The sequence below is a fragment of the Bombus affinis genome, chromosome 3, assembly GCF_024516045.1.
Source record: "Bombus affinis isolate iyBomAffi1 chromosome 3, iyBomAffi1.2, whole genome shotgun sequence".
In the NCBI taxonomy this organism is placed as follows: domain Eukaryota; kingdom Metazoa; phylum Arthropoda; class Insecta; order Hymenoptera; family Apidae; genus Bombus; species Bombus affinis.
In genome coordinates this window covers 12,796,306-12,819,493 of record NC_066346.1, presented here as the reverse complement: position 1 = coordinate 12,819,493, position 23,188 = coordinate 12,796,306, and the positions used below count along the sequence as shown (strand labels likewise).

At 33.3% G+C, this 23,188-nt stretch overlaps 1 protein-coding gene across 13 annotated transcripts in view; it reads right to left on the bottom strand.

Annotated features, from left to right (window-relative positions):
* LOC126914650 (rap guanine nucleotide exchange factor 2-like) overlaps window positions 1–23,188 on the bottom strand; it is a 250,210-nt gene that overhangs the window by 120,057 nt on the left and 106,965 nt on the right. For 2 of the 13 annotated variants that reach the window (XM_050718844.1, XM_050718838.1), the window contains exon 1: window positions 6,444–7,269. The exons of 3 other annotated variants lie outside the window; for them this stretch is intronic. The gene's annotated coding sequence lies outside the window, so the exon portion shown is untranslated. Of the gene's footprint in view, window positions 1–6,443; window positions 7,286–23,188 lie in introns of those variants that run through there. 8 more of the 13 variants (XM_050718850.1, XM_050718848.1, XM_050718847.1 and 5 more) reach the window with 6 other exon arrangements.

Genomic DNA, 23,188 nt, shown 5'->3' with positions numbered 1-23,188 from the left:
GTTCGATTCACTTCCACCGAAACGAGGAGATTCATCCGAATAACTCGCTCAATTTCACCTACGTGACCATTCCTTTCGAATATTTGCCTGGAACGATGCCTGTAACTTCAAATCTACGACTATTTCGAGGCAGGAATGTCTCGGACGAAAATCTGAGACGAGAAACTAGCGACGTTACGAATATTACGGCGACCGTGTCGGAGGAATTGCATCGGCGTCGATAAAAATCAGAAACCGACGGACGCTCGTTTCGTAACTTCCGTTTTCTCGTTACACGCGTTCGAATAACGTTCATAACCGAGGATAGGATGGAACAGACAACGTGGAAAGTATCCACGATGGCTGATGTTCGGCCAGCCTCGAATTCAGATGAAATCTACGGTGAAAGCGTTTTGGTTCGTACCACAATTTCGTTTTAATTGGCGACGAGATTTTTCTCCAACGCGAAAACTACTAGCACGCGATCGAAATTGTTCACATGAATTATGGCTGCTGAGAAAAGAAATTTTTTCTTGCGGTTATAACCTTTCTATGAGATAATACAGGTTACAGGTAAGAAAAAATTTGCAGAAGTTTGGTAATCTGATATGAATCATTTTGATTGGTTTAGTAGTATTTAATGTTAAAAACGTGCTTATTAAAATATACAATTTATGTTTCCAACTACACCAACTTTCAAACTGACATTCACTGCATCTCCAACATATTCCCCTCAGAGAAAAGTACCGTTTAATTTCAAACTTTTTTTTTACACAGCATAGTGTGAAAGAAACTTGGATAAATATAGTTTTATAAATCGCACAGCTTCAGTGTCATAGTAAGTGACATAATTATTAACAGTTATTTTCTATGAAAAGTTGAAAGTACGTATTTTTGTATACCTGTACGAAAAATGCAAGAAATCTTGATGAAAAACATATCCTAACAAAGTATATTCTTTACTACATTAGTAAACAAAAAAGGACAATTTATTTATTTAATGTTTTCTATTTATCGAATAATGTATTACGGATACATGAATAATCATAGAAAGCAAAATTTTAAAAGTGTAACTATTGTTAGTAAAAAAATATTAGGTATACGAGAATTAAAATGTACAATTGTGCGAAAGAGTCAGGAATGTGTAACAATATTCGTAACATCGTTCTACAATGTTTCATTGCAAAAGTCTGAAAATATAACAATTGGAACATTGATGGTACAGTTGCTGCATGAGAAGAACTTAAATTCTATCGCGAATTTCACTCCGTCCTCATCCATTTTATTGCAATGTTATTACTTGTTACTACTGTTGCGTTACGTTACACCATTGTATACTATTATTAGGTTTATCCTAATGTTATTACTGTCTTCGTTGTAACATTTCTTGCTTTCAAAATTTTTTCCAAAATATAACTGGTATTTTGAGATATAGGGAATATAACAATATAGAGCCACAGAACGTAATTGACCTACACATTTTTTACAAATTTTACTATGTTATGTGTTTTACGATCGAAGCTAATACAGAAAGGAATTTCTGTGCTGCAGTTTTATCGCGAGACAAAACTCGTGCTAATGTTAGAAATTAGAATCTTTATTAACGGTTTGTTAAACGTTGGTCATAAAAATAAAATTCCGTTAGTTTCGGAACTATTTATAAGCCAAAGAAACATTCAGCTCGACATTATGTCAACAATTTGAAGTATAATAAATAATAAATGCAGCAAGTTCAAATAAATCCTTCGCCTCAAAATATCCTACGATCAAACAAGTTTACATACGCGTAACGTGTTGTATTCAAAATTTTTCATCGATGAAATATTTCTAGAATTTCCTTCCGAAATAACCTTCCGAAAATTTCTGATTTCCTCATTTTCAATGCAAACCATCGGTTTTCGTTAGCAATGATTTTGAACATCGGATCGCATATTCGCGGGAATTTCGGCGAATTTCAAATTGAAATGCAATCACAGAGCGGCGGTTGCTGTCAGGTTCGAGTTCGAATGAATCGCTGGTGCAGCATCACGTGGCAGAACAATGTCAATTAGGTCAAGGATCACGAATGCGTGCTCAAAAGTGCAAGTGCACTGTGCACATCGCGGGAAGTTCCTGTTGACACACATATTTTTCTAGCCAGAGCAAACACGAAAAAAAGGAGGAAAAAATACAGCCGACCGAGATCGTAATTTACATCTCTTTGTTGGGCTGATCGGAGTCCCGTGAGAATTTCGTTTAATGTTAAAATCGTTCGCAAAAAAAAAAGGAAGAAGAGAAAGCAAGAAGAATAGAGAAAGGTGAAAGAGAGAACAGTAGAGTTTTAGGATGCGTAAAAAATTATTTCGAATACATTAACCTTTTCTGAATCCACGCTCTATTGTGTTCTGTGGAAAAGAAAACGACCATACACGATGATACGACGTTAGTTGTATCGGCGATTAATAAAACAGGGCGTGACTAGGAAGTTCAGCACCAGCTTATGAACATTTTTATTGCGGATAAAGTGTGGCGACAGCGGGAAACTTCGATAAAGTTTTTAAAATGAACTACCAAGGCTGTTTCGTTTAAATTGATAGATTTTCATAAAGCATCGACGAAATAATGCAGTATTTTATAGCGTCTATGATACATTACAATTTTTAATGGATTAAGACACTGGTTATAAAAGGTATGGCTACTTCACATCTGAAATTGTACAATATTTTTGTTAAAGATCATCAGTCTCTTCATTGAGAATAATATTTGTTCTAACATATTACCCGTTTATTTTCTTTCTTTGTTTCGCTAAATCTTTTGTCAAAGTTTAGAAAAACAGAAACAGAACAGAGGACTTGCAACATTATGATTAAATATTTGAAGAGATGCAAAGTATTTAAACGTGAATTTATTAGGACTAGAAAAGATATTTACTATTTATATGGATATTTATTATTTTAAGTTTAAGAAAAATAATATGCAACTCGTAGATTTATATTTCTAGAAACTACGTTTGAGTTGAATAAATATTAAAATTAGACACGTTCAAGTATGACGATGTACAGAAGTATAAAATCACACATCAACTGAAAATGTTTTACTTTGATGAATTAATAGATTCGTCTTTACCTACTTCTTAAGAAACATTAAATCCAAGCATTAATAATTATTGTAGATTCTACTATTCTCTATTCAATTTTTCACACAGCAGATTACTCTTATTTTTCTTATTCCCCTTCCTCTGCTGACTCAATCTAAATGATCTCATAAATTTCCTGTTACACTTAGATTGGAGCTCTATTTATCGCGGAATTTCTAAAAAAAAGTTGGTGATTTAAGGAATTGAAATATTCTCAATTGTCATTATAATATCAGTAACTTATCATCAGATGGTTTAATAAATTTCTGCATTATATATGCCAATAATCCTGAAGAAGTGGAAAGATGATTAAAATTAAATTGGACGAAATGATACTGTTCAATTTTTTGGTTAATCCACTTTACGTATTCATGTTGGACATAATTTCAGACAACTGCCTGGTTTATCATTGCTGAATTATACTGGCGAAGAAATTTTAATCTTTCTCCGATCTCACAGTTTTAATCCGACATTTGTTATCAAATATCACGAGAGGGAATTTCTCATCAGGCGATTAATTACGAAACAATTATTTGTATCCACCGAGCCTGTATCTCTTCAATTTAAATTATTTCGTCGTTTATACGCGCGCGTAATGTATATCGATAAAATCGTGCATCGTCAAAGGATCTAAATTCTATGAAACTCGCTGATTATCAGAGAACGAATTATACGATGCCAGGTAGTTTATCGTAATTCTCCCTTTCCACGATTTTCATCATATCGTTCGCAAAAATCAACAATGACACGGCAAGAGTCATATATATCTGATATTAAGAAAATATTATATGAAAAATGGGAGAATTTCTGATCATATCGAAAATACAATTTGTATATTTGAAGTCTGAAAAACCAAAAAGATCTCCACGTAGAAAAAATATTTACAAATCGATCATTTAAGACAAATTGAAGAAATAGTTCGAAAATTTTATTAGAATTCTTTCGCGACACCTTTTTTACAAATTTAGTAAAAAAGTTAAATTTAATACGGGAAATTCAAGTCTGTGACTTTTTGAATTATATCTCTAGAAATAATATGTTATAAAACTAAGTACAACAAAAAATTAAAAGTTCAGTTTTTATTTATGAGGTAATTAACATAAAACGATAAGATTACCGATATTAGACCTCTAAAGTTTTGTATTTTTTAATATTACCTTTTCTATAATAAAATGTAATAAAAATAAACTTGACCGAAATTACGTTATGTTAAAAACTGACTAAAAAAAAAACTTTCTAAATTTTCCTTTAATATCGTAAATCATTGAAATCGATAATATTTATTCGTACCTTAATCAGAAATAATTGTTTATTGTTACTAATAAATTAGACGATACTTTCAGCTTACAAATACAATTTTAATATCACCGATAGTTGTCTATTACTTCAAGGAAGAGCATATGGATATTATAAAACGCCGATATATTGCGTAACAACGAGGGAGAACAACTGATTCACGGTAAAAATGGTGGCAAATTTATCTTCGATATTCGCAATAATAAGGGGTTGATTAGATACGCGTATTTAATTAGGTTACTAAATTAACGCAAGAACACGTTGCAAGGTAAAATTCAACATTCTTGATACGATCTGCCGTGTTTAGAAATACTTCAAAATTCCTTTGGAAAGAACAAAATTATTATTAGCTTGACGCGAATAACATTTCCTGTAATTGACTATGTATGTAACTTCCTAACTAATTTTCAATGTTTTACGATGAATCATCGTTTTTATTCGACGTTAGCTCGTTGCTGGAGATACAGCGATCTTATCTCGAGCAATAAAAGAGACTCTACAGTTGATGGACAGATAATAGAGAAAATTTTAACCTCATTATCGAATAAGTTTCTTTCTTAACCTACCTCGATTCTATTTTTGCTTCTTTTTAAAACAAGAATATTATTGGACATACAGCTTTTTAAAGCAAAGAAAGATAGATTTATAAATAGTATAAAGAAGCATTAGAATTATCAGTGATCGATTTATCATGCTCTGTTTTCGTCTATTTAATTCTCATCCTGATAACAATAACGATTTCATAAAGTAGCAGAGGTCACATAAAACGAAACAGTCCAATAAAAAAGATCAACGTAAGAACTTTTCAGTTTCCTAACATATGTGTACCTATTAACCAGAATCATCTAAACGATTATGCAATATTGGAGCAACCAAAAAGATGCTTATAACACACGTGACAAAAATATTCATTTCAAGTAAACAATATCACGTTAACCCTTATGCGATTAATCGCTGTTCATCGTCCAAGCATCCCGCTATAAACAGACACCGACCTCGTTTCTCGATCACTTTCAAGTGTTACACGTACAGCGGCTTGGCAAGGTATTTGAACACTTACCATGGAAAATTTATATAGTTATATCGTATGTGTTATAAAAAAAAAAATATATTTACATTTCACTATCTGAATATATATTTCGTATGTTCGTTTCATGTATTCGAAAGATACAAGTAAGAAATTAAATATTCTGAATAGCCCATAAAAGCTGTTATTTGAAGACATTCGTTACCGAAGAAAATGGAAAATTTGTCAAGATATTCTCATGAACTTACATCTAGTAACTTATTTTACAAACTTATATTACTTATACTACGAAGTCTTTACAGTTAAATCTTTCTTAACTTTTGCTACGAATTTTCCGAACGGGCTGCGAATATTTATGTAAATTCATATTTTGCGAATGTAACATTAAAAAGATTGAAGCTAAGCAGAGAACGTTTTACCTACTAAACATTGCAACAAATATTATACCTTGCATATTTTACTTGTATGTATGTATGTATGCAAATGTATGTATATATATATATATATATATACACACATAATCATATATATACTTATACATATATATATACATATAATATATAATATAATATATATATATATATTCTTAGTATATTAACGTATAAAAATCTGGTCTATTCGTACCAATGTACACAGTGCTACTGAAATTTCAAAATTTTCTTTCTACATACCACACACGACACACATATAAACATTTTCTACAATAAGTGCACGACTACTTTTCTGAGACGCTGTATCTCGAGTCTTATATCTTTACTACGTTGCGAATTGGCGCGATGTCGCACAGCGTCCTCTGTAAATGGTGCATAATTAGTCGGATTCAAAGTTGGGGCGCGTTCCGGTGCGCAGAAACGAGGCTCGCGTAAGGGTTAATAATCATCGTAAAATCACGAGGTTCGTCTCTCACGCGTCTCTTCCCTCTCTCTAGCATCGCCGGAGGTAAATATAATCTGAAACACGTCGATCGATCAGCCTAGTTCACGGATCGTGGATGCACACGAGGCCTTGTCCGACCGGCCAAATAACCTGTCCGTTGCAGCTGCTCGGAGTAATCCACAGATGATTGCACTTCTCCACGGGGAAAACAAACACACCGAGGGACCACGTTATCGAGTCAACAAACCGCGACTACCGACGAACCGATTGCGCGCAAATCACCCAGATATTCATCGGATATACACGTGTGGCCGTTCGTAGATCGTACCAATGCATGACACGAACAGCGAAGACACACATCGATCGTGTATCGTCAACAAACCGTCTACTAATTTTCATCCCCGAAGCACGCGCCACGACGTCCGAAACTATACTGCCACTCCCGCGCTGCCGCTCACCGCGCCACGGTCGCGATAACTGCGCACTCTGCCGGTGTTTCTCGGTACTAACGTTCGAAATTCTTATTAGGCTCCAATTTTAAAATTGCGTTGACAGTAATTAGTTAGTTTTTGGTGTGTAAGATATGTGCAAGGTGCTTTTCGATGTTTTGAAAGATTTAACGGTGCAGCGTTTTGGTGTTGATTGAGAATAACAAGGATTGTAACAAGCTTTAATGTGGGAAGATCGAGTGGTAGTGTATACGTATTATGAATACTTATGTAAGGAAATTATGGGGTTTATAAGTGGAGAGTGAATTAATACGAGATTGTTGCATCGATTTGAGATAATGGATAGTGAGAATAACGCGTTCCAATGTAATTAGTTAATTATTATAACTTGTTACAACTTAATCTAGTACTTGATTCTTAATACCTTCACCTGTTAGTTTCCTTTCAAAATGCACACTGTCAAACGTTCATCAAGTTGCATATATCTAACTTTTTTTATACGTATAACTTGATCCCAATCCCAAATCGACATTTTTATTGGTTTTATCATAGTTCATCAATTGCAAGTTACTACAATTTTATAAAATTCGGTATTATAAGAAAACGTCTTTAAACTTGATCTTTTCAATTTTTCTCCGAAGTATCAACAGCCCCATCCTCCGTCAACCTCCACATATATCTAACTGTTTTCCACGCATACATTAAAATGAATCATTCGAGAAAACTAACGGCAAGGCAGTTCAGCGACGTTGGCGCGTTGCACGAGGACATCCGTTCGGAAGCGGATGAAATATTAATTTCGAAGGGCAAGACCGCCTGGCCTTCCCTGTTCCGGTAAAATTTAATAACTCGCATACATAGAAATGAAGTTTGAGTAGTGCTCGACTCGTGGCGGTCGTTCGACGCACTGCTTCTAGGGAAAAAGGGTAAAAAAAAATGTAGAAAAAATAAAACGAAACAAAAAGGCAAGGCAAAAGCGGAGGAGAGAGAAGAGAAGGGCGAAAGGGTGAGATTCTGCTGTCACTGCAGAAGGTCGGACACACGCTCCATCGTCGTCGTACGGAAACGAGTAAATTTTCTACTGCAAATAAAACTTCCAGCAAAAGGGTCCATCGTCGATTAAAGCGGCGGAGGGGAAAAATGAGATACGTAAAAGCTTTCCACGACGCTGTTTGCTTTTCCCGTTTCATCCCTTCCTCGTGAGCATGCAAACAAAAAGTAAAAAAGCAGAAAGATATATACGTGTTTCGACCAGCTTCTGTCCTTGTCGATTCACCGTCGCCGATCTTAGTCGCGCCAAGAAGCAATTAAAAAAGTGATTAACCGCGAGGGTGCTGCGTCTTCCGCCATCAAAAGTTACGTTCAAGGTTGTTCTGCTTACGATTTATCAAAGGAGATACATCCTAGACCGTACAAGCTATTGTCTGATCTCAGTTTTCATATTTATGAATACTATCTTAAGTACCATCCTAGATAATTGAGATGTGATAGTCTTGTATGTACTGATTACATGCAACCTGTTATTTAACTTAGAAATGGAATTGTACAAGAAACAGGGTCGAATAACATGCTATCGTACATTTATGAGCGCTATCACGGAAACTGATGGTGTTTTCAGAAAATTTGATTTTCATTTAATTCGTTTATCTTTTTTTATTCGATAAACTTCAATTCTTTCCTACTTTGTTAGTAAATTTTATTTTTGAACTATTTCTGAGTTCTTTTTTAATTATTTTATTTTCTTGTATAATACAATTATAATTAATGCTATTATGATCATAAAAAAAAGAATTAAGAGAAAATAACGAATACTCTTAGACAAGTAAATATAGACGATTAAAAACCTAAATGTTCATCCATAAAATCACCCAAAGTTAGATAATCATTCCTTTAAAAAACAAAAAGATAGTTAAAGTAAATCGTTGACGATAAGTACATTAAATTTTCTTAATTCTTCTGCAATTCGATAGAAATTCTTTGCCTCGCAAGATTACATTCTACTTCCGCATACTGTTTAAAAAAAAGAGGGAAAGAAAGCATTCTTTAATACGAAGAAACTAGCGGGAAGTGAATGGTGTCCGTCGTTCCTATTTCCAACGGCTCAATTATTTCAGACACAAGTCTTACGGTCGCCTCAAGGCCGAAATACGAACGAAATGAAATTCTTTCAGGCCACATTTCATTAAAAGACATTAAGAATGCCCTGTTCGGTGCAAATGAAATTGCAATTATGCATGCACCGTAACTTACAAACGCGAGCGAATAGATTCGAGTGGTTGTCCGCGCTTTTCGTTTTAAATTACTAGTATTTCGTCTAAACAGCCAGCATCCCTACCTGCTTTATATCGCAATAACTAACAGAGCAGCTTGTCGAACGAAACGTTTATATTGCAATTTATCTGAGCTCGTGATGAGATAAAAGAAAATTTAGTGTTGTTTACTTTTAATTTAACTCTTCAGAAGATTATACTGTATACAGCTCTGTTCATAACTATTAGGATATCGAGAGAAAACTAGAGTAAATTTGATTAGTTATTAGGAAATTATTAAACTTCATTTGGAAGATCAGACTCTAAAGAAAGAGTCTAGAAAAAGACTGAGAAGAAACTGGCTGAATGATTAGAAGTATTGCACTTCATACACGTAATTCTTAATTATTATTTCTAAACATCACTTAATTTATTATGAGCTGTATGAGTCTACTAACTAATTAATCCCAGTAGTTATGAGACTTAGCACAGTTTATATTTTTTATCATTGTACAGAATAATGTTGTTATTCGATTATAATTTCCTTATATGAAATTTACTTAAAAACGAACATAAAAATAAATTATCGGACCGATTGAATCAACAAACAAATGTATCATTGAATCATTGAACAATAAACGAAATACTTAATGGCAGCTAATTAATTAATTAAAGAACATTAAAGTAAAGGCAAACTTAGAACAAGAGTAAAAAGGACAACACCACGAGCTGGAGGATATGTTTGAAAAGTCAACAAAGAAGACATTTAAAAAGCAGGCGTAGTTTTATAAAAGTCAAAGGTAATTCTTCAACGAGAATAAGGTAAAGATACAACCGCAAATTAAATCCTCTTCTTCTAAATAAAAATAGAACTACCAAGCTTCGAGTAGGAATCTCATTCAGAAACTTTATATATCTTCTGTATTATTAACTGATAGTTCTAAGTGTGTATAGTAGCTGATAAATTACGAATCAAAGGAAACACAAAGGCTTCCGTCAGAAACAACATATCCTCCGGTTTGTCTTGATACTTTTTACATCGATAAACGGCCGACTATACGACCTCTATTTTAGAATGCAAATGTATACTTGTTGAAACTAGTAGACCTCCATCATGGATAGAAGATTCATTACTCCTCAACTAGTTCTGTTAATTCGTGTCAATCCACATAATGCTCCTCATATCCCGTGCGGCTACGCGTTCCTTTTCTATTTTCAGCTCGTGTACTTCAATTTCGTGCTCGTTTAATGCGCTACTTTTGCCACAGTTTCCATTTGATATTCCCCAAATCCTGATACCAATATTGTCATTGATTGATCTACTATTTCTCCTGTTATAATGTCGGATTGTATTTCAAGTTATAGTGACTTTTATAATTCAACTATTTGACCAAAAATTGACCCTTTTCCCAGAAATCTCCACGATTATTGTAGTCATGAGATAATACGAATTATTTCAATGCATGTTTGTATTTTTACTTTATTATTTAATTAAACTATTAAACTCGAATATATTTTAAATATTAATTGATCACACTTATATTCATCTTATATAATATATTTTTCTTCTTTATTTCAATATTCATCTTTCATAATATATTTTAACGTTTGAAACTTTGGTAGGTAGATCATACAAGTTGCTAGAAGGTTTTTAGTATTAACAGAAAATGTATATTCTTAAGTTGACATTTTTGATTTTAACTTTATCTCGTAATAATCCTAGGAACTGAAATAAATTATTCCAGCGCTTGCAATTTTTTCTACCGTAATCCACATGGAATTTATATCCTTTCTTACTAAAAATTTCATTTTATCTTCATTTTCTACCTTCATTTTACATTTCACTTATATCTTTCTGTCACTTAGGTAGCATCATTTGCCATTTCAATTCCTCCAGTAACACTTTCATCGCGTGTGAAGATCTATGAATTTCGTTGCTAAAAGCAGTATTTAGATTAAAGAGAATCGCTTGGAAAAGTCGCATGAAACGCATCTTCGCTTTATCCAAACGCGCTTTATCCAAATAGATAGCGTAGATATGCACAAGACCGCACATTGCACCGGTGTTAGAATATCGCACAGGGCAAATATTATCGCAATCACGCCTCTGATTACGAGTTTGTTCGTGCCGGGGCAATCAAGGCATGACTCGTACACGGTCCCCCTCTCGTGAAATTCGCGTTAGGTAATATGCATATGTTCTTTTTTTCAACTCTTTCCAGTGTCTGAGAAAGCCAAAGGATTCGAATGACTCTCAATGAGTCGTCAACAGATAAGACGCGTGAGAGCAAAGAAATTAATTAGATTTTCCGTGAAGGAATACTTTTAACGAATCTATTAAAAGTTTAACGTATATCTGTCTGCTATCGCGGAAACTATTAATATTTATTAAATTCGTATGTATTTACTACATACAGAGTATTAAAAAATCTAGAAGATGTTTATCACGCCTTTGTAATTCTAGAAATTAAAACAGTGAAGAGAATTCGCGTGTAAAATAGAGTTTTGTAGAGTATTTTTCAAGTTATAGGCAATTTTATTTTATACCACAGATACGATTTCTTCAACACTTTCTGTATGTAAACATACATAAATATTAGGACACTTCGTAGAAAGCGAGGTAAGATTATTAGAATATTATTAAAACCTTTCGAAATTATTATCTCGTTTGAAATCCTATATTTATTACAAATCTAAATAGAAATTCTAGAATCTTTCACAAATAAAGAATTTATACATTCAATATTATAGTAAAGATCTTACTTCTATGTATAACAAGATTACATTTCATCTTTCGTTTATATTTGCTTTCAATCTTACTATTCGCCGCAATTGTTACTATACCATCAACGTAAAATTAAATTGCTTATAACTTGAAAAATAAACTTCAAATGAATTTTTGTATAAGAACTGTCTTCGTTATCTTGATACCTAGGATCACACTATATAAATATTAGCCATTTTTTTAACACCCTATATCCAAATCCATTTGAGATCATAACAGATTCATAAACGATGATCTTATTATTATGAGATAACTATCACGTGACTTGAGAACGGTCTCGTCTGTTAAATTGTAAATTAAACTTCTATTAGTCGTATGATTCATTCTTTGTTCCTGAGGACCTTTAACTTGAATTTCGCGACTGGTTTTATCATACTTTCTCGCATTCTCACACGGATAAAATCCTTGCCTTAATTAGATCGTGAAATGAATAAAAATTACAATGGGCAGAATGAGGACGCAAGGCGTTGAACCACGTTCAGCGAAGATTTCTGATGCTTTTGGGAATATTATCTAACAAAATGACCGTTATTATTTCCTCGAACAGATAGGTTTAATTTTTCTCACAAAAATTATTAATTATTGTAATTTTCGTTATTCGTTATTATATATATTATGTCTCACATTTATTAAAATATTGCTTTCCACTTTCGCGAATAAAAGCAAGAAAGATACATCTGATTTATTTTGATTTTCATATATCACCGTACACACGAAGATATCATTTAATTAATAGAATCAAAAATCATTATTCTCCGTTTAAAAAACAAACTAAAACTATTTCATTTGCTGCAATTGTATTTGTTCGCAAAGTAGTTATCTTTATGCAGACTTATTCGAAGCATGAAGTAAATCGTTGATGAAATAATTCTGCGACATAGTATCTAAAACGTAAATTAACGTGTACGGTAACTACTAAAAGCTTGTTGTACAAAACAGCACACGATGATCCTTTTCTGTACCTTCGACAACCTATTCCTTAGAAAACGTCCCCTGCTATGTGTTCCCGCCAGCGGTTCCCTCATTAATGAAGGCTTAATTAGCGTGCTTCGCCTTTTTATCCGAACGATAGTCGCTTCCGGTTCCGCTTCCTCGGTCTTCCGCATCGAGTAAACGAGCGAAGTCGAATTGCTTGGCTATCGTTGCTCAAGAGTATTAGAGCCACCGTAATCACCGTAGAAACGATCGAGTCAATACCAGGATCTCCGACGTTATTACCATTAAATGGATTATCAAATGTAAATTAAAACGAATAAACTATCCCACGTAATGTACGTACGATATTAAAAGTTTTCGTTCCGAGGAAACAGCAATCCTAAATTTCCTTCGAGTTCGAGAAATTATTGTTGTTCGTGTTTAGTATGTTATGCTTCACTGCTTCCTGTTGGTATTAATTGAGTCATTTTTCCTACCTCTGTATATATATTCTAATAGTTTACTTCCATCGTACTTTGGATATGTTTCAGAAAAGGTGTTGGAAGTAAAATAGTTTAAAAACCGGAAGGAATCGTAAAATCGTGCGGCTTTTTTAAATAACTTCTTTGGTTTTCTGTCATTGATATATATCATAATTTTATATAAATCTGCAATATTGTTTTATTATTATTGTTAAGTATTTTAAATCATAATGGAGGTTTGCTTCAATTATACATAAATAAATATACATAAATATTTTCCAAGGAACATATGTACTTCCGCGTGCATAATTCTTTCATTCTCACGTTTTATTGAACACTTATTTTCTGTTGGATTACTTTTTTTCGAAACTTGAATTCATCGACTTATTTGCACTACTTGAAGCACATTATTAAGACGTAGACTTAAAATCTCTTTATCATATTTACGATATAATTATGCTACATAAAAGTGTTATTTTTATCATAAATACCATTTAGCATTTTGATTAATCATTCGATCATAATTGAACTCTTTAATATACCTTAACACTTTAATGCGCCATTTATAAATCTGAATGGTAATTAAAAGAAAAAAAAGGAGGAGGCGGAAGCTAGCGTGCGATCTTCTTCATCGAAATGAATGCAGAAATCGCGAAATCTGGTTCCACCTCTGGAAGAAGCTTAAAAGGAATTTTTTTTCATCAGGCGTTCGCTCTTTTTGCTGAAGAAAGCCGGTTCTCTTGAATCTACTGATAACAAAAGTTCCATTAGCAGATCCATCTTTACTTTGGCAAAACATCCTCCGCAATCCTTCTGCTCTTATAGCTGAACAGGAAAAAGAAAGAAAAGATCGTCGCTTATTCTGAATCTCGTGAAAAAAAAGTCACGCTTGAACGTTTGGGACATTATGAAAAGCGAAAGCTTCCTTATATCAAAAAGTTTTCAAACTAGGTCTCTGCCATCCCTAAACAACACCAAAGACGATTATATCAATTTAATTAAGCCAATGAGAGAATAAAAGAGAAGCAACCAAAATGTCCAACGTGCAATTTTTCATAAAAATTGTGTAGATTTCCAACAGTATATTTTTGTGAATTTAAATGATTCTATTTTGTAAAACATATAAACAAGAAATATGTTCTTCTTCTTATTATACATATAAATATATCTTTCATATTTCTTTCATTCCGATTTTTTTGATACAATGATAGAAATTCGATTTCTTTTATGTTATACTTTAGAACCGAAGATTTAAACAAGTATTTCTTTATACTTGTCGTGTTTGATTTACATATACGTAACGATGAAAAAATCTATCAATTCGTCCCTGTATCAATTTGTCCCAGCTTCCTGCATTTAATACAAATTAATAATTCTTACTAATAACTCTATCCTTGACGCGTCATTAAAAACTAATTCAATAAAACCCACATCCTCCGTGCTTTCAATATCATTTCTGCAAAACAGAAATTTTGTATTCATAAAAATATTTTTTCATTCTCCTATCGTTGCGTGGGTAATATTCATAAAATATCTATCGCGCCCAATACCTATAAAACTTCCTCCCTCTATCCATCATCTATAAAAATAAAATTTTCACACTTTTCAGCTTTGATATTCGCGAATGATTTTTTTTCGTGGTTACTCGCGTGGAACGTGCGGACGCATCTACTCACACGGTCAATTAAAGCTGAAGAAACGCCTTAAGAAATTGCACGGCTATGAGGACATCTGATTAAACGTTCGAAGATACGAAATATCTTCTTTGAAAGATCTCACGATTTTCCATTTAGCCTCCACGTCGTTAAAGAAGGAACGAGCGATTAGCTCGTTAATAGATGTAGGAGAATCAAAGGCGTTATGGAAACTCTTTTCACGCCATGCTGACAGTCCCGTAATTTATACAATGTATCTGGTTATACGGGCAAACGAGACGACTTGGACAAGTGAGGAAAGAAGATACGGGACTAAACGGTTCGATAAGACGACCTGAAATCATGCAGGTACCTACAGTGTCACTCAGAGGAGCTGTTCTTCGGGCTATGAAGCAATTCTTCAATGTGTACAGAGTTTGTTGTGCAGAGTTTATTCAACGCACAGAATTATGGTGCGTTGTGTATACACAGTTTGGATTAAGTACTAGGCTTTGGTAGAGATATAAAAGTTAAAGAATTTTTATGAACGATAAGATTACGAGCAAGTGTGTTTTAGTTGGATATTTATAATATTTATAATTGTTGACTCTACGAAGTTATCTATAAGATATAAAGCTTAATACATTGAACATGATATTTATGTAGATTCGTAATTCTATGATTTTAAATATTCCTAATATTCTCGACTTTTTCTCAGTGATATCAAATTGATAAAACAATAAAAAAATCAATCTAATAGAAACATAATCAGTTAAATTTGCGAAATCTTCTATTAAAAGTTAAAACTTCTATATATTCACGCGTAAGATCTCGTGTCGTACACAAATAATAAAACAGCTTTTACAACACTTTGTAAAATACCTAATACAAAGAACTGAGAGGAATAAAATATGGAACGAAATATCGATTATACAACATTAAAGTGAATAAAATTGACACCAAATTTTATTAGTCATATTAAAATTGGAACGACAATGACGAAGAAGTTTGAAAAAGAAAAAATGTAACTATTCTCCGTGTAAAAAAGCAAGAACTTCTACGACAAAATTCGTCGCAATTTCTAACCAGTTTCACATTACTTCTGTTCGTCCGTTCGCTCGATTCTATCTTGCGTTTCTGTTCGCGTATTTCCTATTGGATGATTCATTCTTCCAATTTTCCTGTTTCTCGTTATAAAAGCAACAGTATATTCTAGGTGTAGTTCCAAGTAAAATTATTACAAGCCGTAGCCGAGAATGCAAAATAACAAAACCTAGAAAGCAATTGCAATTGCAGCGGCGAATGAAATTAATGCAATTTGCTCCAGTGAAATTTTCTTGCTACTTGTGCTTAGCCGTAGCCTATCATGAAACATAACAAAGTGAATTTTACGATCGCTTTCAATTTATGTTTACGGGTTACGAGCAAAGCACTTTTTTACATAATTATATATATTTTACTTTTATTATACAAATTTTCCTACATCTTTATCATCAAGTTGTGTCAGAATAGATTGCAAACGAAAGTAAGAGCTCCATATTATATAAACATTCAGGTCGTAAATGTTTTATTAAAATTTTATGACGGAAATACAGACTGGTTTATGGAAGAATTTCTTCTATAGAAAAGATACTATTAATGTTTTTTTTACTCGACTTTTCTTTCTAAATCTTTTTAATTTTTGAACCCTTTTAACTCAACAAGAATTAATTTACGTCATTTGTGCAATAAAAAATTCCAAATACATTTACCGAAATAAAAGAAAATCGATAAGAAGTACATAACGCGATAGAAACCAATTTTTCACTAACCACCGACAATTTTGTACTTCGAAATGGAATTATCGTCGCGTTATCAAATAAAAAATTGATCCATTGTTTCCTGCGTTTCTTTGCATTTCTCTTACGATGTTTTGACAAGATATTTATGAAACTACATGTTTTACTTTATTCTGTATCTCCAACTAAAAGTAATAAAAAAAAAACATGACAAACCTAAACATTTTTTAAAAGGACCTGAAAAGATATTTGAACAAAAGTTCATCAAGATATTATCAAATAAATTCGCGTGTACCTATTTTCGAATTTGATCAATCAACAACAGCATAATTTTTTCTTTTCTTAGTAATTCCGTAACATCAATTTCATTATCTCGTATGGATTCATGGTAAAAGGAAGCAATCAATTAATAAAAATTAAGAAAGTGCCGATTGATTTATACGAGAGAGCAACGAGCACCGGCAACGGCATCACTTAAATTACAAGGAAATATTTTTCCTAGACGATCGAATTACCCGCGATCAAAGGGCTTCTTGGAGAAATTGAGATCGCGAGTAGCACCACCATAAATTGCAGAACCGATCGCTGCGTTTACTTAATCGTAAATGGTATTACTTCTCGGTAACTTGGGTCTACGAGACGCCGTTTTGGAAAGGCGTTAAAAATTTCTCGACCGTATCTTTTCTTAACAATGGTTGAGAATTTTCTTTCGTTTTCACGATCAACCGTTTTCTTGAATAAATCCAACGCGCCATCATATTTCCTCTTCTTTTCATGCTCTCCATCTCTGTATTTTTCTCTCTTTTCATTTCTCTACCTTATATACCTAGTATTTTATTTCGTTTCAGTGTTCTGTTCGGGAATGTTACATTAACAAAGGATGAAGAATAAATATAGATTAACTTCTTAATTTGACGAAGATAAAGTATTATGATAATTTATTGTTATATTAAACAACGCTTGTTAACGAGTAATTTCACAACAAGGATAATAAAATGATACGGCGAAAAAAGAATTAATATAAATAGAGCGATTAAAAGCATGTGTCTACCTAAAACATTCTACGTATTTAAACAAAGTATCATTTATATTACTATTCAATCATAAAATCATTAATTTCTTCTGTGTACGTACTACAAAACGCAACTCTTTAACATCGATTTAAAAGATTTGTTTACCCAAAAAGTCTCTTTAAATAAGAAAGGTCTTCGCATCAATCGAATAGTGAGACGTTATACAGAAGGTACACGATCGCGTTTTGTATATTTTAATGCAATTTTAAAACACAAAGTTCTGTTAATTTACAATTACCCGTTCAGCCTTATAATTATAACATAACTTGGGATTTTTTAATTTTCTATCGACGTACATTATAGAAAATTCCACTAAAAAAATAATAAAAAATTTATGTATTCTCATTGTTCATAGTAGTCAACACATATACTTCATTCTTTATTTTATTTTTCCTATCAGACAAGAACGTTGCTAATATCATTAACCCAATTACATATTTTTTTGTTATTATATAGATCTTCACTTTGTTTTTCCAGTAACTTTCGAATCTTCCCATTTCAAGGCACGACTAAAGCAGTTGGATGGTACAGTCACAGAGAAAATTGTCCGCAATTTATATCTGTCTCGTAGAACACCATCTTTGTTGCACACTGTATACTCATGTGTGTGCTACATAAGTACGTAATACATGTGGGCAAACGCATAGGCTACGGGGATATTGTATTCCTACACGTTCGAAAATTTGATATTCGTACGCTATCTTACCTTTCGCATATCTTTTTTCATTGTTAATTAACGATGCTCCGTTTATATAAAATTGGCCTTAAAATTCATTTCAGAACAAAAAATTACATTATTTTATTAGGTTGTCCGAAAAGTTTCTTTCGTTTTATAAGGTGATAATAGATGAACAATAGTTTCTGTTTTATATTATTTTATTGAATTAGGTATGATCCAGTTCGTCCTATTTCTATTATTATGTTCATGCATAATTCAATAAACTAATATAAAACAAAAAACATTGTGTGTCTATTATTTCCTTATAAAACGAAAGAAACTTTTCGGACAAACTAATATTTTGTTTTACCTCAAATTTAGATATTACCCAAGTATATTGAGTTTAATCGAGGAAAAATTACCTTCAACGATTGTGCGTTTATCTTATCGAAAGTGACAGAGGGTAACGAATCGTGCCGAAGCTTCGTTTCATATTTGATTACGTTTATCTTCGATGATCGATCGTTGAGTTAGCGTTATTGGTGGAACAGTACCCGTTTTCTTGTATAGCATGAACATAATAAAACGACGATATAATTCGTAAAAGTTTCAGAAGTCGACGAATGTTTTCTCGAGATGTACCGAAGATAATTATCGAAATAAAGCAACGAAGTATACTACATGATATTTAACACTGTGAAATCATAGGTAAAAACAAATTCTTTTAATATTTCTGTATTAAACAAATTATCGATCAAATACCTCTATATTTAATAAGAGATTATTTCATAAGAAAATAGAAGATTGTTAAAATAAATTTTAAAGAGTTCTACCATTAGAATTCTGAAACTTTCATATGTAATTTAAATTAAAATTTAATCGATTTCACTTCGAAGATCAGATCCTACACGATCTTCCTCAACAATTTTTAGTATATCCTTCATGCAATGCTATTTAATAAATACTCATTAAAGTAAAATTTCAATATCTTATTTTATCAAATTTCAAAATAAAGATTAGGAAAAGGGATTAATTAAGCGTGTATTAAATTTGGCTTCCACGTATTGACACAAATTCAATTGGTCGACTTTGTCCAATTAACTAAATTAATTAACAATCGGCATCAAACGGTGTTGAAGGATAACAAGTCTGTTATATTTTCAAAGTATCGAGTCGACCGCTTAGCGAAACGTGAACGTTCCACATTTTCTCCTGTATATGTATAGCGTGCTAGATGCGCGTCCCTGTCAATCAGTCTCTTTTAAATCGTGAACGTTAATTGTCTTAGGCTTTGTTAGACGGGACGTCAAAGTGGTAATTACCAATCGACCTTGCATCGACTTTCTGCAAATCGACGCAACAGGGAATTAAGGTGTTACGCGATTAATTGGATTCCGGACTGGCCTCGGCGACACTACCTTAAATTGGAATCTTATTCGGTGAACAAGTATTGCCGGATTCGAATAAAACTCGTAGAAAATTATTTCAAGCACGGCGAATAAAGAACGTATATTTGGAACGTTTTGAGAAAATTTGGCGATTAATGTTTTCCAAGTATTAATTAATCAGATCAATGACAAAACTGTTTCAATACGATCGTATACAATGATATTGAGTATATTCAATTATATATCAAACAACATACATATACAAATAGAGTTACAATTAAATAAATTTCCATCCATAAAGATGAATTATTTTTCGGAAATAAATAGAATCGTTTTCTTCATTACTTTTCACCTATTCACGATAAAATTATTCCTGAAAAATAAACGAGTTTAAAGTATAATTTTGTAATTTTAAATAATAAATATCTAATTTAATATTTGCCACGTAAAATTATCTTGTACCAGTGTCCATCCGTAGACGAATTACTTTAGAAATAATCCAATACTGTACTAAACATACGCTTTGGTTATCTGCAAAATATTTTATTTCCCAAAAACAAATCCCACGCGTGGGTTCCTTTACGAGAAAATCGAATCGCCTCTCAGACAACCATAAACAACAATTTTAACACAACCACGGTCGAAAGCTTACCAAACGTTCGGAGCGCGGAACAAATTCCCGTCGAGCATCCAAAGCTCAAAGCGAACGATTTAATTGGTGCCCGGCCCGTTTCAAGGGAAAACAAGTAATCGCATTAGCAAAACGTTTCTCAGTTCGTTAAGCTAATGACGTATGTCTGCGCGTTGGCAGATGACGCGCAAGATTATGAAAGGCGGATTGTCTTGTGGATTATGACATCGAGAGCCGCAGCTAGAAAGAAAACCGCCGAGTGAACGTGTGCAACCTGACCAAGTGCACTGGTGCATTGTAACTAGACCAGTGTATAAATTATCGAGGTTTCTTAACCGTGCTCCGAATGCATCCTCTTATCACGAGCCGAACACGATCTCTTCTACGACACGCAACAACGCCAACCGTGAGAGAATTGCGCGAAGAAAAATTCTAACTTGCGTTTGCGTTTGAATATTAAATGGTGAAAGAGCTTCGACATGGTTTGACTGGAATAAGTTGTTGGAGGAAACTAAATTTTGTTGCATGGAAGGTGTTATATGGATACCTACATGTAATTCTTTAAGCATTATATAAGGAACATTATATTGTTTGAATATCGTGCAAAAGCGTATGAGATGGTCTGAACAAACCTTGGGAAAAATGCTAATTTTGAATATAAGAGCATACTGTGTAAAAGCTGTGTAAAAAATGCCATATAAGAAATAGACGTTTATCGTGGCGCATGTATTTATCCAAAAGAACTGGATAATTAACATGTTGAAAAATGGGTAGAAGATTTTATCTGACAATATACTTTTGCATAACGGTATTTATCTCAAATACTCTGGCTGATTTATTCGTGACATTTTGAATGACTTTTGAAATATTAATATTTTTTTATTTTTCATATGACAATTCATTACATCGTTAATTTCCAAATGACCCATAAAAATCCAACACGTATCTTCTTCAAGGAGAAAGGAAATTCCAGAAAACATGTTTACCAAAAATCTTATTCCAACAATCGCTCTACCGTATATTCATATACAACATACTAAACAAATAGTAACAATTTAAAGCTTCGTCTGAAATTTAGGCAATCAAAATTTCAAAAATACTTGTCAGAAAATTCGCTTTTAATAGCAATACAAACCCATATGGAACTCTTATCGAACCCCATCAAGATCTAAAAAAATCGCCCCATCTTGACGATCCATTGCATTCGCGTCGCGTCGCGTCGTCACGGCTTAACACCCAGTTTCCCGCGACTTTTCCCTTCTTCGAAGCGAGTCCATCGATCACAATAACGGGTCAGAGTCTGCGTTCCTGTCGCGTACGATACACGTACACTTACACAAGCACTTTGCGCCTGTGTAAGCGTCGCGCAGATCGTTGGAAATTCACCTTGCCTTGTTCATGTGGCCGATCGTGTTCGTGGCCGTTTCACGACCATGTGTCGCGGACCAGCTGAATGGCTGAAGTGCCAGATATCGACCTGGCTGCTGTCTAGACTAGACCTTAGCCAGGACCAGGACACGCGGCAGTCGTGCCGTGTTACCAGCGACAGTACCGTTACGAAAGTCAAGTTTTTTTGTCCCCGATACGCAGACACACGTCGACGATCGAGAAACATACTGCCAGAGATCGTTTTTGCGAAAGTTGATCGTGTACGGCTGCTATCGTCTAGCCGAGCGGCGCATGACGAATCGTACCACACGGAGAATCATGTAAAATCTAGACGAACGATGACACATCGTGGCGAATTTGTACTATATACAGAGAGTATTTGCGCGCTGTATTTATTACATTGTATTAATTACACACAGTGACTCACAAAAGTATTTGAACTCCTATGAATTTTTCACGTACAACGTACGAAAATGTGTTGAAATTTCATTGACATTGTTACAAGATATTTATTGGAAGCACACGATTGGCAAAGATTACCAATATTTAAACAATTAATTATTCGCAATAATAAAAAGCCATAAATGTGAGGCTATCTTTAGCACCAACTGTATGTTTCAGACTATTATTCGTGTTGTGCACTAATCCTCTCATTAAGGGTATCTTTGCGATAAATGTCTTCTATATTCACTTTCGGGTTGCTTTCAAATTTGGCTATTATTTTGCTAAATTTCAAAGAGCTTCGTATAACGCGCATAATATATTCATAAGGAAATTTTATGATATTATGGTAGGATAAAATAATGCATAATTTCTTGATTGCGTACATCTCGCAATAAAACGTCATTTTTTTATAAAATAAAACTGGATGGATAATCTGGCAGATGTACGTGAAATATTTTCGCAGGTAAAAGTTGTCTAGTTTTATATAGAAGATAAATACAAATTTCACTGTTATTATACTACTACCCCTGTATTGCTTTTATTTTTAAAACTAGCTTGATAATTGTGAACTTTCTTTCGACTGTTACTACGAAATGGAAATTCTAGTAGACGATCATAGAAGCAGTCAGCGCGGGAAGAGTGATGGAAAGGCAAGGAAGGTAATAGAATACGAGACGAATAATACTAATGGATAGCGTGAAAGGGGTATGCAAATTGTTCGAGGGACGAGTTATCGTGTCTCGATGTTTGGAATCGAAAATAGGAGATTAAGGGAGGATAATATGCAATATGTTCGTGTAGAGATGTTAGAGAACGTGGCTCATGAAATTAATAATTTCAACGTAAATAAAAACTGTTTGATTTTGTAAGATTTTAGATAAAATAAAAATGAAAGATTTTTTTGGAACGTCCCTTCAACTTCTTATAATCCATATCTTTCTATTTTTTATTTAAGTTATCGTAAGAGTTAATTAATTAATTTGTTATTACTGTATTTCTTTTTGTCGTTATTTTCATGTA